This window comes from Drosophila pseudoobscura, chromosome X (assembly GCF_009870125.1).
Source record: "Drosophila pseudoobscura strain MV-25-SWS-2005 chromosome X, UCI_Dpse_MV25, whole genome shotgun sequence".
In the NCBI taxonomy this organism is placed as follows: Eukaryota; Metazoa; Arthropoda; class Insecta; order Diptera; family Drosophilidae; genus Drosophila; species Drosophila pseudoobscura.
In genome coordinates, this window is record NC_046683.1 from 7,422,002 (window position 1) to 7,439,960 (window position 17,959).

The following is a 17,959-nucleotide window of genomic DNA, read 5'->3' on the forward strand; positions in this document are numbered from 1 at the left end:
TGCTTGATCCAATTAGTGCGTTTTTGTCCCGTTTTCCCGCCCCTTGAAGATTCCCCCTCCCGCCTACCGTCTCCCGCTTCCGATTACCATTTTTGTGCTCTGCAGATCCCCCCCTCCCCCCCTTGGCGTTGTCGTCGCTGCACTTCATTTTCATAATTAAAAAACTTTACCTACGGAAAATCTCATGTGCGTGTGCCCCATGCAACGCCGGCCCACCACCACCCCCCCGCCCTCTACCACGCCACTTCCCCTTTTTCGGGTTGATACGCACATTGGATCCCCTCCCCCTTTTGGGTGCGGGGAAACGTTTTTGTAATTAATTTATGCAAATAATCAGAGACGCCGCCGCTTAGGGTTGGGGTTGGGGATGGTGGGGGCTGAAGGGGGCTGAAGGGGTGGCCAATTGCAGTAGCTCCCCCGACAGCAACCCCTCAGCCCTCGCAGCACCCCCTCAAAGCGTATTAAAATGAATGACCCTCGCCATACGAGGTACTCCTTGTCCCCTTTCCCTTTGCCATGAAGGAGACCCCCCCCCCCCCCTCCACCACCAGTCTCTGGCTCCCCCTTGAGCGCCTGGACTAAGTAGACGCTACGCCCCTCCCTTTCCAGATATTTTTTGCCGTTTTTTAGAGCACTTTTGGCATTTTTTTCGATTTTCTTACCAAATATTTGTATTTTCCTTATTTCTTATTTATTTATTTATTTTTACTATTATTTATTATTATTTTATTTTGTACTTTATTATGTTATTAAGTATTTTATTTTTTATATATTTTTTTAGTTCCGATTTTATTAATTATTTTATTTTTTATATATTTTTTTAAATTTATTATTTTATTAATTATTTTATTTATTATTTGTTTTTTCTTTATTATTTTTTTTATTTATTATTTTATTAATTATTTTATTTATTATTTTTTTTTTATTAACTATTTTATTTTATATTTTATAATTTTATTTTATTATGTTATAATTTTATTATTTTGTTTATTATTTTTATTATTATTATTTTATTTTGTATTTTTATTTAATATTAATTTATTATGTTATTATTATTAGTTTATTCATGAAACGGTTGTTCAAAGAATAAGAATACAAGTGAATAGCGAATGAATAATTGCGAATACTAAATGAATAAACCCGAAAACCATCTAAATACCAAAAGAACAAAAGCGAGAAAACGTAATTAAGGGACAAAAACAAGTGTGAATACAAGTGAATAACTATGAATACTTGGTACTAAGCTAGCGGCATTCATTGGGGGCATTCAAAGGCTTTCCGTGTCGTTTGAGTGTATTAGAAAAACATTAAAAATATTTCCTAAAAATGTGATTTATGTCCTGCTCGATATTCCACGAATTCCACGAATTCCTGCACTCATTTCCAGTCCGTTTCAGACCATGAAATACGATCCTTGCGGACAGTTCCACGAAAATTAATTTCGCTAAAAAGCGAATAAAGGGCAGGCAGGGGGGGTCCGGGAAGGGGTTCGCCTTCTTTAACGTCCCATTAAAATTGTTGGGCCCAAAGTTCGTTTCGTTTTTGGCCCCAAAAACACCTGAGAAAAAAAAGCACTTAAAATTCCACAATCCTCTCCTCCCCGCACCCCCCTCCCCGCCCCCCTCTAACGACCGTTGGACGCCGGCAAACGCTTAACGCATGCGCAACAAAAGGCTGCCCCCCACCACGCCCCCACCGCCCGTTCCCTTCTGCTTTTGTTTGAGGGATCGATCGCGGAATCGCAATGCTGTGGGGTCGCTGCTACCCTGTAGAGGGACCCCATCAAAAGGGGGACTCCTTGCAAATGGTAGGCTGCCCCTTTGCAGGGTATCACAGTCTTCGTTGCCTCTGAAATGTGTGCTCCTGGAGGGTAATTAACTGTTAAACGAGTCTTTGCGGTCTGTCAGTGGGTGTGGCCGGGGCGAGGGGGGCCTGGGTGTGGGTGTATTCTGAATGTTGTGAGTGTTAGTCACTCGACAGACACGATACGAGGGTCTTACGAAATGTGTCATTAAAATCAAATTTGATTTTTGACTGCTGCAGGGTGCCTGCCTCTCACTCTCTTGCTCTTGCTCTCTCTGTCTCTCTCTCTCTTTCTCTTACTACTACTCTTTCTTCTTTTGTCTATTCCATCCTTTTCCCATCAAAAATTCAGCGAAATTCCATCGAAGCGTTTTCCGCGCGTTTTGCAAGCGGTTTTTCCTGCACCAAGAGTTTGTTTTTTTTTGCGCTGTTTTTGCCGCTTTCTTTCGTTTTGCCTCCTCTGTTTTTTCGCTTTTTTTTAAAACTCTTTTGTATCTTTTTTTGATACTTCGAAAATCTTTTTATGGCTTGCAAGCGTTTTGCCAGCGTTTTTGCCAGCGTCTTTTGCGCGATTTTTCTCGCTTTCTTCCGTTTTGCCTCCTCTGTTTTTTTTCGCTTTTTTTAACTCTTTCGTATCTTCATTTTTTCATTCATTTCTTCCTAAAATTTGCGTTTTTTGCAGCGTCTGTTGCGCGGTTTTTCTCGCACCGGCTTCTAATCCTCTTTCTTTGCCGATTTCCTTCGTTTATCCGTGGTCTTCTCTTCTGCTCCTCTTTGTTTGCTGTTTTTCTTTCTTAGGGAAACCGGAAATTTTCCATCATTAGGTGGGAAATTTGATTTTCACTTCGTTTTCAAATGCTTTTTCTTGGAATATTTTTGGTAGTATTTTCTGCCTGTGACCTTTTATCTAAAGCGGAAATCCCCAGCCTTCTGCCAGGAGTCTGACTTTTGTTGTGGCCACAGAAGGGTGCAAGGAGGCAGTGGGAGGCGGCAGGGGGCAATGGGCGGCGGCTGAGGGGCAGGATGGATGGCTTTCCATGAAAATTCGAGGGTATTAAATGCTTCCAGCTGGCAGACAGGCATCGCGGAAGGAACTCCAAGAACCCAAGCTTTTTTTCCACCAAAAAATACACCTAGAAATTGGAGAAAATAGGTTCCAGGAAGGGGTGAGGGGGGGGGGGGGGGGACTGAAAGCAAACGAAGAAAAATGATAAAGCAACAGACGCGCGCCCCAAACCGGGAGCCAGGAGGCAGGAACCAGGAACAGTCGTCGTCGTCGTCGTCTCCCCCGATAAAAATTTCGTTTTGGGCGCCAAAAAGAAAAACAGGAAGCAATGGTGTGGGGGGGGGGAGGGATTTTTCACAGTGCATTTGTGGGTGTGGGGGGGGAAAGGGGGGACAAATGATAAATGAATTTGTGATAAATGAAGCAAAAATGTGGCCAAAAACGTTGCACAAAATATTCTTTATAAAGGGGACTAAAAGGAGTGCCAAGAAGGGGCCAAAGGGGAGCCCAAGGGGGAGCCAAAGGGGAGCCAAAGGGGAGCCAAAGGGGAGCCAAAGGGGGAGCCAACGTGGAGCCAAAGGGAAGCCCAAGGGGGATTCTCTGTGCCAGAGAGGGATTCTCTGTGGCGGCGGCGGGGTTTAGAAGGTGAAATCTATATCGAATTATGGCATGGCGGTGAGGGGAGGGGGGGGGGGGGGGGGGGGGGGGGGAGGGAACACTTGGCCGGTTAACGTATCATTCATTCGTTTGGACAATGGAGAAGATTCGGACTAGGACACTCGGAGGCAGCAGACATTGGCTTTGCGGGGCAAAGGGAGGGCGAAGGAGCTGGGAGGAAGGAGAAGGAGCTGGGAGGAAGAGGAAGCGGTGCCATGGGATCCCAGAGGAGTAGTCTTAGGAGTGGAATGTGCTCTACAGGGGCACATCCAAGGGGCATCCATGGGGCATCCATGGGGCCTCCATTGTGCACCCCACCGCCCCCCCTGCACAGGCAGCACCACTCCCCTGCCCCTCCCCTGTCCCCCCCCCCCCTCGCATAATCATCCATCAGCCATCCATCGATTGTTTTGTCCAGACTTTGGCTTTCGTCGTCGCCTTCGCGCATAAATGATGATGCTGCTCATTTCTGGTTCTCTCTCTCCCTCTCCCTCCCTCTCTCTCTCTCTCTCTCATTCTCCGCCTTATCGATACGATACGGATACGGATACGAATGGTGTGTGGGCCGGCGTTGTTTTGTTGTTGAAATGCTGCCGCCGCCGCCGCCTAAGTCGCTGATAAATGAGTTTTTTTTTGTTTTTTTTTTTGGACGTGGGAAAATAATTCATTGATTTACATGTGGCACCCATGGATACACTCACTGACCACTGACACTCATAGAAATGAGTGCGGGTGGGGGCGGTTGTTCGACCGTCTAGACATTCGTCTTTGGGGATTCTCGGATTCTCCGATTCTCATGGATCAAGTGGCGCGCTAAAAATCTTTTCCCAAGAAAATTGCAAGCACAAAAATAAACATTTTGTGCCAAAAGGAAAAACGAAGTCCATTCTGGGTTTGGGCTTAAACGTGAATCAAATAAATCAACGAAAAACTTGAATCAAGAAGAAAACACAAGAAGAGAAATGTTGAACAAATCCGTGGAGAAAGGGGGGACAAAGGTTGAAAGTTCATAGGAAAATATGCGCGAAAAAATCATACAAAAATCGGGGTAGAAAAAGCTAAAAATCTTAAAAATTATGTATAAAAAAAACTACACTTAAAAAGTAAAAAAAAAAATCTACAAAAAATTAAGGTATAAATAGAGGACAATTCTGAAAAACTAAGGAATGAAGAGTCAAAAGGAAGCTACAAGAAAAAGGCAAATCAAAAATTGAGGCATACAAAATTAAATAAAAAGTCTTAAAAATTAGTGAATAAAAACTTTTTGTTAAAAAAACAAATCAAAAAAATTAAGGTATAAAGAGTAAAACAGCTACTAAAATTAAGGTACAATAAGTTAAAAAAAATTACAGATTTTAAGGTATGAAAGGTTTTTAAAAAAAAACTGCAAAAATTAAGGTACAAATTATTTTAAAAATCTACAAAAATTAAAGGAGAAAAGGCGAAAAATATAAAAAATTATGCTATAAAAGTAAACAAAAAAAACCTACTAAAGTCAAGGTATAAAAAAACATCTAACAAATTTAAGGTAGAAAAACCGAAAAATATTAAAAATTTAGTTCTATAAATAATAAAAAAAAACCTGCAAAAATTAAGTTATAAAAAGCTAACATAAATACCTACAAAAATTTTGACCATAAAAAGTTTGAAAAAAATTACAAAAATGAATTCATTAAAATAAACAAAAATTAAGGTATACAAAATAAAAATAATCTTCAAAAACTAAGTAACATAAAGTTTAAAAATCTAAAAAAAATTTGTGTATAAATAGTACAAAAAAAAATTTTAATTAAAATTAAAAAAAAATTAAAAAACTAAGCTATAAAAAGAAAACAAAAACCTACAAAAATTACATTTGAAATAGACCGAACAAATCCACAGAATCTTGCCCACAAAAGTGTAAGAAAAAGCCAAAAATATTCAAGAATTTGGAGCACATTCATGAGTGTAATTTGTGTTTGGATACTTTGAATCGGTTCACGAATCAGTGAATCACTTTTTGAATCGCTTCCTTTTTTCCTATGGGCCAATCCTTTTGATTATTTTGATTTTTGCTTGCTTTTCTGTGTGCCACATTTAATTGATGGCCAAAAATGTGCCACTCCCCCAAAGCCGGCAACCGCCCACGCAGATATATATTCATTTCCCCAAATAATGGCCACCAAAAACTGTCATTAGACACGGCGCATAAACAGCGCCAGAAAACACACACAAAAACAACAAAAAAAAAGAGGGAGGGGGAGGGAGGGTGGTGGAGGGGGGAAGGGGGAGAAGAATTAAAGTGTATGGCAAACAGAGCGCAACGCATCCGATGATGGCATTGCAGTGGAATGGAATGGAATGGAATGGAATAATAATAATACTCATATTCGATCCTTGAGATTTTTGTGCTTTTTTTTGGGGTACAACTTCTTATACTCCTACTCCTCTTAGTACTCTCCTTCCTACTCCTCTTAGTACTCCCCTTCCTACTCCTTTTAGTACTCCTCTTCCTACTCCTCTTAGTACTCTCCTTCCTTCTCCTCTTAGTACTCTCCTTCCTACTCCTCTTAGTACTCCTCTTCCTACTCCTTTTAGTACTCTCCTTCCTACTCCTTTTAGTACTCTCCTTCCTACTCCTCTTAGTACTCTCCTTCCTACTCCTTTTAGTACTCTCCTTCCTACTCCTCTTAGTACTCTCCTTCCTACTCCTCTTCCCACTCCTCTTCCTACTCCTCTTAGTACTCCTCTTCCCACTCCCCTTCCCACTCCTCTTCCCACTCCTCTTCCTACTCCTATTCCTTAGCTGCTACTCCTATTTCTAGTCCTCCCACTCCTGCTCCTGCTCCCCACTTGAGGCGCTTCTCGTAGTAGTTTTACGAGTGGAAGACACACACACACATATTCATAAATTGGATATTCATTGGCATGGGAGGCACAGCACTCATGCACTTGTACTCCTCCTCCTCCTCCTCCTTCTCCTCTTTTGCCTTTCTGTTTGTTCATAATTTGTTCCTGGAGAGAAGAGGAGGAGGAGGAGTAGGATGAGGAGTAGGAGTAGGAGTAGGAGTAGCGCCCAAGGTGCTTGTAAAAGGTGTCTATTAGGCATTTACCCTCCAATTTAATTGATTTTAAAGCCAAAAAAACAGTGTGTTTCGACGGGGGTGATACCTCGCAATGATATTTATTTATTCCCATTTTCTACCTTGCCCTGGAAACATCATACCCTAAAGGGTCTAAAGGGTAGCCCCTCAAAAAACGGACAAAATTCAAATCACGAAAGTGTTAAAAAAACAAAAAAGAAAAAGAGGGCCAGGGACAAGGGACACCCAGGAATTGGTAAGGGGCATGGGATGCCGATCCTCTCTCTCTCTCTCCCTCTCTCTCTCTCCCACAGTTCGAAACAGGTTTCTTTGGGCGAAAGAATTCTCTTTCGAATCGCGTTTTTCTCTCCCTCTCTCTCTTTCTGGCTAAGCAAACCTGTTCTGCTTTCTGAGCCTCTTCTTCAATAATAAAATACTAATTTATTTACTAGTTTTTTCTTCTCTTTTTTTTTGTGGGCACAAAAATATACTCCAAAAACCATGGCGACAAAATACAACAACAAAAAGCAAAAAAAAAACTAGTGAGAATTTTTGCTGTGTAGCAGGGAGGAGGGGGGGAGGGGTGCTGCTAATGAGGGGCAGGCAGAGGTGCGTCGTAGGAGGGAGGCCAAGGAGAAGAAGTAGGAGGAAGTACAACAAACAAAACGAAAAAAAAGCAGAAAAAAAGGTTTCAAAGAACAACAATAAACGAGGCGGTGGAACAAAACAACAACAACAAACAAACTCCGTGTGTGGCTAATCAGAATCAAATTGATTTAAATTTCAATGGTTCTTCGATGCCATCGAGGGGGGGAAGGAGGAGGAGGGAGAGCCATTCTAGGTAGAGCATTGGGCGGCAGCACCTCTGTCTGGGCAAGGGGAAGGAGAAAAGGCAATCGTCGGCCGTTTGAGCAGGTGAAGCGCGAGTGCGAGAGCGAGAAAGGGATGGGAGGCAGAAGAGATGACTATTTGCCGTCGGAAAAAAGGTTGGAGAGGGGCGGGGTGCGTGCGTGCGTGCGTGCGAGAAAAAAAACACACCGCGCGATAAGCAGATCGTAGCCGAGGGTCGGGCCGGTTCGGTTCGGTTCGGTTCGATGCGGTCGGCTCGATCTCCCGCGGCCACTCGTCGGGCGTCGAGGGAGAGCGCAACGCAGCTTCCACTTTGGAATGTGGAACATAGGCATACAATAGCCTAGCATAGCTAGTGCTCGTGGCGTGGATGCCATTGAAGGCATAAGTTCCACATATGTTCCACATTCCTTTTTAATGCAATTTGGGTTTTGAATAATATTTTAAAATAATGCAAATTTTTTATAGATTATAGATTAAATATTTTTCAACTTTCAACCAACTTCCAGCAGTCATTCGGATGATAATTGTTCGGCATTTTCCCTGGTTTCACGCTAAAGGGTTTTCCCCCTAACAAGAGGAAAAACCAACATCTATGTGTTTTTCCACAGGTAAATGCTAATTGAAGGAAAAGCAACGGGGGGAAAATACTAGATAAAAAGGTACGAAATTCAAACAACAACAAAAACAGGGAAAAAAAAGGAAAACCGAAAAAGTGGACGTGGTGGAGTTTTCCAAAGCACAAGTTTTTCCAACTGGAAAATTGCAAGAAAGGTGAATCCTTGCAGAAAACTAAAGAAAAACCAGAGCAAAAACCATCCAAAAACTGTGGAAAACTCCCGAAAAACTAAAGGAAAACCCCCCAAAAAAGCCAAAGAACAATAGAAAATAGTAGAGAGGGGGAGAAAGTATCTTAAAGATACAGAAAAGCCAAACAAAAGCAAAGGGAAAATATAACGGGCAGAGAGAGAGAGAGGGGGGGGGGGGGAGGATAAGACAGACGGTGGATAGGCTTCGGATGTATCTGTAACTGTGGGGCGGCAGTGGGTGGGATTCCAAAAGTATCTACAAGTCGAAAGCGTAAACTTTGGCGCTCACTTTTGACAGCAGCAGCAGAAGTAGCGGCGTCTGCCCCCCCCCCCAAGATACAGATACTTTTCAAAGAGAGCAAGAGAGAAATATTTAAGGGTGCTGTTTCGGGGCGGGGGTGGGTGGCAGTTGTCGTCAGACTCCTCTGGAGGCAACAGGTGGGCCCGGCCTTCCACTTACCTTGAAATCTGTTTTTCTTGTGCCTTTCGCTTCCGCGCTGCGGCTCCTCTTTCGGTGCACCTTTGGCTCTTGCTTCTGCTTCTGCTTCTGCTTTCGCTTCTGCTTCCGCTTATCTTCCTTTCGCTTCTCCTTTGCTAACGCTTCAATCTTCTTTAGAGACCTGGCTGCATCCAACAGATGCGCATCCTTTCAAATGGATATTTTCGTATCTGCACCTCGAAAGTTTTGCCTGAAAAAAGAAACGCCGCGCGGATTTTAGTAAATTTTGTATACAAAATAAAAATATATAAAAAATATACATATATGAACAAAAAATTAAATACAAATAAATTAAATTAAATTAAAAGAAAAAACAATAATATAAAAATAATTTAAAAAAAAATTAATAATATGAAAAAAATAAGAATAAAAAAAAATGAAAACTAAATTTTAAACATAAATAAAAATAATAAATACAAATAATAAAATAATTAATAAAAATAATACAAATAATACAAAATTCAATAAAAATAATAAATAAAAATAATACAAAAATAAATAAAAGTAATACAAAAATAAATAAAAATAATACAAAAATAAATAAAAATAATACAAAAATAAATAAAAATAATACAAAAATAAATAAAAATAATACAAAAATAAATACAAATAATATACAACAAATACCACCAAAAATACAAGCCAATTATTTTCATTTATTCAAGAAAATTTGTTGTAAAAATTCGATTAAACAAAAAACAAGAGCTTTCCTTTGAGGTTTTTCATTTCTTGGCGTTTAACCATTTTTCTTTAATTTAAAAATGAAAAAAAATAGTTTCAAAAGGAGATTTTTGAATACAAAAAAAAAAGAAGCAGAAGAAAAACAATTTTCATGTGAATTGCTTTCATCTGTGCATATATTCATGCATTAGATCTGTGTATGGATTCAGCATAAAATGTTACCATATAATACCTATAATAATTATTATATAAATATTAAAAAAAAATTATATTTTTATATCATTTAAAAAGAGATTCTTTGCTGGCTAGTGGCTCAAAAACAGTCTTAAATTTGTTTAAAATTAACAGTCCTCTTTTTTACAGAAAAAAACCACAAATATACACCCCCAGAAACCTAAAAAAAAAACCATAAACCTCAGATCTCAGTTCTCATATATGTACAAATATCTTCAACCCGATTTAGTCCATTGCTGGTTAGCACCTCCCCAGACCAAGGCGTGGTGAAACCCAATTCTTGGCTCCTCTTTGAAGCTCTCTTTCTACTGATTCACTCTATGATTCAGCCACCGCAAATGAATATTCATCATAGAACCTTTGGAAATAAACACTCATCCGATTGCCAAACCAGTCCTCAGTCCTCGGTCCTCGGTCCTCATTTCTACATTCGAATCTCCTTTCCATTTCCATTTCAGACTCTTGGACAAAGATTTATAGATTTATTTCTCCCTTTTGAGTGGTTTTTTTATTCCCAAGAAATATCCATGCCGTTTTAGGGGAAAAAAAGGAGAACTATCTCTTGTTTTTGGGCTAGAATAATTCGTTCTGGACTAAAATTTCCACAAATATAGGGGAAACAGCAACAAAGAACTGATGGCACCAATTGATACCCCAGCCCCTTCGAAGCGCCTTTATTTGGTGAAATTTTCTTCAATTTTTTAAAATCTCTCCATCGGTTTAGGCTTAAAATTTATATAATTTATTATATAATTTATATAATTTATATAAAATTATACAAAATTTAGAATTTATTATTTTTTTTGAGTTTTTAACTTTTTGTCACTCAAAAATTACTTTTAGTATATTTTATTATTTTCCTTAATTTTCCACATTTTTGTATGACTTCAAAACCCTCATTTAGTCGCGTATACCCTCACCCGCTGTAAGTGCTACCCTGTAAACAAAGAAAAACTGCGCAAAAGATACTCAATCGAATTAAAATGCATTCGAGTAGCAATGACACTGACACCTCCGTCCCCTCCCTCCGCTCCCTCCCCTTCTTACCCTCCTTCTGCTCCTCCTTTTTGCCCAAGCAAAAGGCAAACAAACAAAAAATATAAGAAGGCAAAAGATACTCCGCCGCCCGAAAGATGCAGATACGAAAACGGCGGCCAACTTTCAACTTAAACTGTGGCAAAAGTTATTGCAACTTTTCGGCCGCCCCGCAGGAGGAGGAGAAGGGCATCAGAGAGAGGGAGAGGGAGGGCGAGAGGGAGGCAAAGAAGGGCAGTAAAGATGGGATACATTTCTCTGGCATTTCCAGGGTATATCATTTGATCTTGAGCTTTGGATTCGCCATTTCCCTTTTACCCATTCACACTTGTTTTTCTTGAATTTTCGCAACATTTTATGGGGTATTTTTTAGTCGATAAGACGGGAAAGGACCTCAATTTTTGGTTCAATGCGTAACCAAATGGGGATTGGGGGAGAAAGATGAGTAGATGCTGCAGAAAGGTGAAAGAAAAAGACTGCAGGAAAGGATCCATGAAGTGAAGGAAAGGATTGGCTGAGGAGGGTCTTTCTTTAAAGAGGTTTCAAATCATCGACACCAGAAAGTATTTCTTTCTTTCTTTGTTTCTGCCTCCAGAAATCGCAATAATTGGCCTTTTCTGATCCCCCCAGCCAGGGGCTCCCTTCCACCCCCCCCCCCTCAAGTAGATCCCATATATACCCCCCCTTTGTACGTCCTTTACCTTCTTCAAGGATTCCCTGCTCTTCCCTCAACTTTTGACTGTTTTATCCGCAACAACATCATTCCCCCCCCCCCCCTCTTCCCACTCCCCTCTTCCCACCAAAGATGCTTTTTAAATGATTAAACGCCGAGAATTACCACAAATTTCTGCCAAGTCTCTTATTTTTGGTGTTTTTTTGTTTTTGGTCTCAGGGCCAAGTTTTTGCTGCTGTTTTTTTTTTTTTTGTTTTCTCTGTCGCTTCTTTTCTTCGTCTGTTTTTTTTTTCTGCTGAGATTTCAGATTTCGTATGGAATGACATTACGCCCTGTCATGGTGGGTGGGGGGAGGGAGGCAGGGCAAACTGGGCCGCCAAATGTCACGCAGAGGCAGCAACAACCCCCCTCCACCCCCCCCCCTTCCAGCGCCCAATAAATATTCAAACATTTTAGCCATCGATTTGTGATTTTGATTTGATTCATTTTTAAGGGGCAGGTCAGAGGGCCATAAGAAGGGGAAGAGAAAAGAAAAGATGAGAGAACTTTTTTATATGATTTTTATTATTTATTTGATTGACTTTTTTTTTTGGTGCCTAGAATGAAGTATTTTTTGTTTGCTTTTTTTTTTAAGAAATATTTTAAAGTCTTAGAATTAGTTGGAAGGTAATTTTTTTTAATGCTTTTTTTTGGTTCCTAGAAAGAAAGATTTTATTCAAAAAATTTTGAATTAACTTTGAAGACATCTTTTTTTATTTTTTAACATTTTTTTAATGCCTTTTTTGGTGTCTAGAATTTAAAATTTGTTTCTTTTTTGTTTTTTGAAGAAATTTTTGAAAATAACTAACAATTATTGAGTTTGACCTTTTTAAAAATTCTTAAAACTTTATTCCTGAATTTTAATAATTTTCCCCCATTTGCTTTAAAAAAAAAATAGTTTTACTTAGGGAAAATGGCGGAGGGAAAGCCTCTCATCAGCATTCAAAAATATTCCAAAAGGTAAGACCCCGAGACGTGGAAGAACGCAAGTTTTCCACCTTTTAATTTCCTTGGATTTTTCCCACAACTATTTTGCTTTGTTTTCGCACTTGTCGCCTGCCACAAAACGTTGCATAAATAGAAACCCCCCCTCACCCCCCACGCCAAGACACCGCAAAAAGAAAAGCAATAAAAACTAATAAAGAATACAAATTAAAATAACAATAAAGCAAAAAAGGAGAGAACCTGAGGGGTTTTTTGCCTCAGAGAAAATTCAGTGCGAGGCAGAAAGGGGGAAAATTGAGGCAGAAATAAATTGAATCCGGAATTCAAAGATACATTTCACGCCTAACCAACAGTTAAGCTTCCAGTTAAGAGGCAATTTATTAAGACAACAAAATATATTCCAATAGAATATAATTCTATTTAAATATATGTTTAATTGATTTCCTCGCTTTCTCCTTTCCTGCGCTTTATATTCGTTGTATATTTTCTCCCACTAATTCCCTTGTTTTCCCTTCTTTCCAATTAAACAAAGAATGTAAATTAAATAAAATTAAGAGTTAGGACCTCAAAACCATGCACATTTGTTCCCAAAAATAACTCTATTTTCTTTGCACATTTGTCTATTATTTTTATTTATTTATATCCCAATGACCTTCTGCATCTTTTGAATGTTATTTTTTAGAGCTTTCTCACTTATTCGATGATTATTTATTTTTATTATTTTCTTATTAATATTTTACTATTATTATTTCATTATTATGATTTTTTATTTTTTTCTATCATAATTATTTTGTTATTATTATTTTATTAATATTATTTTATTATTCATATTTTACTATTATTATTTTATTATTCATATTTTACTATTATTATTTTATTATTATTATTTTTTTATTATTATTTTTTTATTATAATTTTTTTATCATAATTATTTTATTATTATTTTTTATTGATTTTATTTTATTATAATTACTTTTTATTTTATTTTTTTATTACAATTAGTTTGCTATTTTATTCTAATTTTTTTATTATTAGTATTTCATTATTATTATTTCATTATTACATATATAATATATTATTATTTTATTATTATTCATTTTTTATTTTTGTATCATAATTATTTCATTATTATTATTATTTTATTATCGCTATTTTATTGCTATTTTATTATTATTTTATTATTATTATAAATATTTTACTATTATTATTATTATTTTATTATTATTAATTTGTTATTTATTTCTATATTTGCCTAGATTTTTCCATTCAGAGGAAATCATTTTTAGTTATTTTTCTTGGGGATCCAAAATGCAAGTATTTTCAGTTCATCTGCCAATTGGGAGAAGGGATGGGGGGGGAGGGAAATCAAGCAGGGGAATTATTGCTAATTATGACGGAAAATTATGGCAGGGATTTATCAATTGAGAGTACGAATATTATGGGATCGAAAAGATGTTTTTGTTGGGTTTTTTTCCCCCCCGCAATTAACCCCGTAATCTCTTTTTATTCGCACTTTTTCACACTCTTTACTCCTCCATTCTGGTGCCTCCTTTTGTCGGCCTTTATTTCTCTCTTGATCCCCCTTTTATCCCCATTTATTTCGTGTATTTTTCCACTCTACCTTTTTAATTGATTGGAAAAAAAAAAACGTCAAGAAAGCGAGAACTTTGGAGATATTATATTTCCGAAATGATTTTTAAATCGAAATACGAGAGGCAGAGGCAGAGGCAGCGGCAGAGAACTCGTATTTCTCGATTCAAGGCGTTTGATAAGCGTTTAAAAAATACTACAAAAAAAAATACAATACGAATACAGGAAAATTCTGGCTAAATGGCTGGCCTCCCGCCCTTACCCCCCCCCCCCTCCCCCCTTTACAGGCACTCATTTTTTCTCCACAAATTAATTCTCGACAATCGTTTTGTCATGGCTCTGTTTTTTTTTCTTCTCACATGACAATTGTCGTCTCTCCCTACTCTTTCTCTCCCTCCCTTCCCTTCTCTTTCTCTTTTTTGTTTTATGCACATTCACGGTCAAAACCACTTGACCTCCCACACACCCCCCCCCCCCCTTCCCATCAGAGAAGGAGGGGGGGCGTAAGACTTGTCATCAACTTTTTCTCTGAAAACAAAAAAAAACTAAAGAAAATTACTCTGGAAAAACAGAGCCACAAATGTCACAGGGAAATCAGCTTTCTGGATGAAATAATTTTCCATTTTTGAGAGACAGGCCTGAGAGTGAGACTTCGGCTTCTCTTCGCTTTTCGACGGCGTGAGAATATTTCGGGGGAAGAATTCTCTGAGGGGCCAAAAAAAAAAGCTTTCCAGAGGCCTCGTTTTTTTCCTCTGGCGGAAGGAAATTCAAAAGTTTTCTGCAATCTATCCATCAAGTTTTTCCTTCTAACCTTTCAGAACTCTTTCCATATCCATCTCCGAATTTCCATATCTTTATGCATATTTTATTCTTTTGCATTTCTTCTATCAAATTTCTCCCACTTTATCGCCATTTCCTCGTCTTTATCTTGATTCTCTTTTCTTTCGAATATATTTTATATATTTCTACAATTTTATTATCAGCAGTGTCTTTTATTTATCTAATTTTTTTAACTGTTTCCTGCTATTCGTACTTTATATTTGTTTATTTTCTACATTTAAACATCTCTCTCTCTCTCTCTTCCTCCTTCTGCTTCGCATCATTTCATGGCATATCTTTCCATCTCTAAGATTTGCTCTCTCTCTCTGTCTGCCTCTCTTTCTCAAACTGATTTCCAATTTCTTCCGGGAATCCACAATCCACATTCTTCTTCCCACAGATCCCTCTGCTCCTCTCCTCTCGCCCTACAATTCCCACAGCTTCTGCTCTGCTCTGCTCTTCTTTTTTTTTTGTGGTTCTACCGTTTTGTTTATTCCGTTTATATCTCCTTTGTTTTTGTTTTTATTGTTTTTACGGCATTCTTTGGGAACCTTTTTCCCCGTTCCGTTTCCTACCGAGTGAGAGAGAGAGGGAGAGAGAGGGAGGGAGGGAGAGTGAACATCTTCATAATTACGGTTAATGTGCATGTTTAGTATCTTTTTTTTCAACTAAAATTTATGCGTTTTATAAATTATTGCAACAATGGCTCTTAAAGAGAGAGAGAGAGAGATGTGACTCGCCTGGTTCCCTTTTTCCCTAAAGGCAATTCCCCCTTTTCTTCAGTGCGAAATTTCGTCCTTCTTTGGCACAAAAAATAAATGGATATTTTTTAGATTTCCGCTTAATTGGCATTCGAATTGGCGTTTGTGGCTCATTATCCTCTACTCTTTGCCCCCTCTGGCTGGCTCTCTTATGCAACACATTGACTGGCACTTAACCTGCCACATGCCCCTGCCTCCCCCCCGCCACCACCATCATTTAAATGTCAGGCACTTGGCGCGCTAGAAACTAAAACTAAAACTAAAATCATTTGCCTCACAGCTAAAGCGGGACAGAGAGGCAGAGAGAGAGAGAGAGAGAGAACACTGCCAAACAGGACAGAGGCTTGCGGGATACCCTATGAAAAAACACAGCAATTTCAATTTGAATACACATGACGGCAGAGGCCTATGAGAAAATGTATGGACCACACTCCAAAGAATATAAACATTTGAAATACATTATTTTGTGCTGATCAAAATCGTAGTGCCCTTCGCCTACGAAACAAAAGGCTACCGTACCCTAACGGAGTGCAAAGAGAGGGAGAGGGAGAGCCAGCCGCAGCGGCTTGATCTGCACAACACAAATGCGCACATAAACACACACAAGCACACACACACACACAGGCATAGAGCAGGTAGCAGCAGCGGCAGCGGCCAGGCAGATCTGCATCTGTTTCTCTCTCGCTCGCTCGCACGCTGGCGCAAAATGCAAGTGAATGGCACAACACACACACAAACGGCACAGCACAACACAAAAGCAATATTACGGTTACTGTTTCGTTCTCCTTCTATGTGTACTTCTTCACATGTTTTGTATTCTCCTACCTTTTCTTCCTTCCTCGAAATTTCGGTAAATTTTGCAACTTTTTTGTTTTGTTTCTCGTATTTCTTGCACACTTTTTCTACTCTTTCGCTTCTACTCTTTCTTGCACTTTGAATATTTTTCCTTTTTGCTTTGATCTTGGCTTTGGATTTTTGCTCTCTTTATTCTCAGATTTCTCTTTGGGACACTTTAACACTTTTTTTGTTGGAGATTTTTTTTCGCAGGAGCACAAGAAAAAAATAAATGCTAGATTTTGTTGTTGTTTTCGCGGCGTTTCGGATTTCGGAGCGATCGAATCGAATGGGAATGAGAGTGGTGTGACTGAGAGAGGAGTCTATCTTCCTTCCCGACAAAAACGCACAATCGTTTCGAATTATTATTTATTTTATTTGGGTTTTCGACAAAAAAATACAGACAATTTTCAAAGGAAGTCGCGGCTGAACCGGTTTTTGGATAATTTCTCCTTTACACACACCACACCACACACACGCGCGCACACGCACACGTACACGTACACGGCTAAGAGGCAGCAACAGCACGAGAAATTCATCCGACGACGAGTTTTCTGAATTCAGAAAAAATTTCGACACTACGTTGTTACCTTTTCCGCGGCCGAAAAATTTTTGTGAGATTGTGAGACACATTGGGGCGGCAATTCAAATACGCCCGCCCTCAGATGTTGCTGGCGCTCCGACACATGTTGCTCGGCACGAAACGTGTGTTGCCGGGGAGAAGATGGGTATGGCTAGCGGCGAAGCGGACAAGAAAATACGAACGCCTGCTAGGGTGTTCGCACCCTATTTGTCGACATAACGTGTTTGTTTACAGGGCTTGTAAACAGTCACGGCATATTGTTGATCAAACACGTGGAGGTGGGGCTTGTGGGCCTGTGTAATGTTGCTGGGACTGTTTTACCCTGCGTTCCGTACCTTTCCAAGGCACAGAAGTTCGAGTCGAGGCTCACACTTGCGTACCAAGTATGAGTATAAGCGTTAAATATGCGGTTTTGCATACCCTATTTTTGATGGTTAAAGTGGAAATTATTTTTTCTAAGCTGCTTCGGAAGAAATGGCATTGAAATCCAAATTTGATAATGATTTTTCCTGAACGACCTTTTTTTGACATAATTAATGTGAGAATAGCAATGCTATTTATGTGTAACTTTGGACCCCAAATGTGAGGGGTAAGCAAATGTAGCAAATCTCAAACGAAAGTTCGTCGTTGAAAAGTTCGACTGTATCATATTTCCAGGGTATGCAAATATTGTTCATTGGCCAATAAACTTTGGAACAGGGTGTGCTGCCACATCATGGTAGCGTCCAGCAACATTTAGCATGTTGCCAAGCACCACCTCGTTGTCATAATACACCATTCACACAAGAACGTGCAACATGGTTCGGAACGATGTTGCTATAAGTTCGAGTTGCGTGTTGTGTGCGAATTGGACTATGTTTGATTCTGTTTGATGACAAATCTTTGAATTCAATGAAAGAAAACAATGTTCAATTAACATAACACGATGATGAAAATGACCAAATATGAGAGAAGTATGCAAGCGCGCTGCTTGGGTTCGATGTTGCCTGCGGTTCGAGTTGCGGTTGCGTTGTGTGGAATGTGTTTGAATGTGGCACGAAATGCAGGGGAAAAACGAAAGACTTTAATTGTATTTTATTT

The 17,959-nt window shown here is 39.0% G+C and overlaps 1 protein-coding gene across 1 annotated transcript in view; it reads right to left on the reverse strand.

Annotated features, from left to right (window-relative positions):
* The window catches only part of LOC4814891 (putative uncharacterized protein DDB_G0277255), a 119,070-nt gene extending 101,969 nt beyond the window's left edge, over positions 1 to 17,101 (reverse strand). The window contains exons 1-2 of the mRNA XM_033381694.1: positions 16,288 to 17,101; positions 8,647 to 8,875 (exon numbers count right to left, since the gene is read on the reverse strand). The gene's annotated coding sequence lies outside the window, so the exon portion shown is untranslated. The remainder of the gene's footprint in view (positions 1 to 8,646; positions 8,876 to 16,287) is intronic.
* Positions 17,102 to 17,959: the final 858 nt, after the last annotated feature.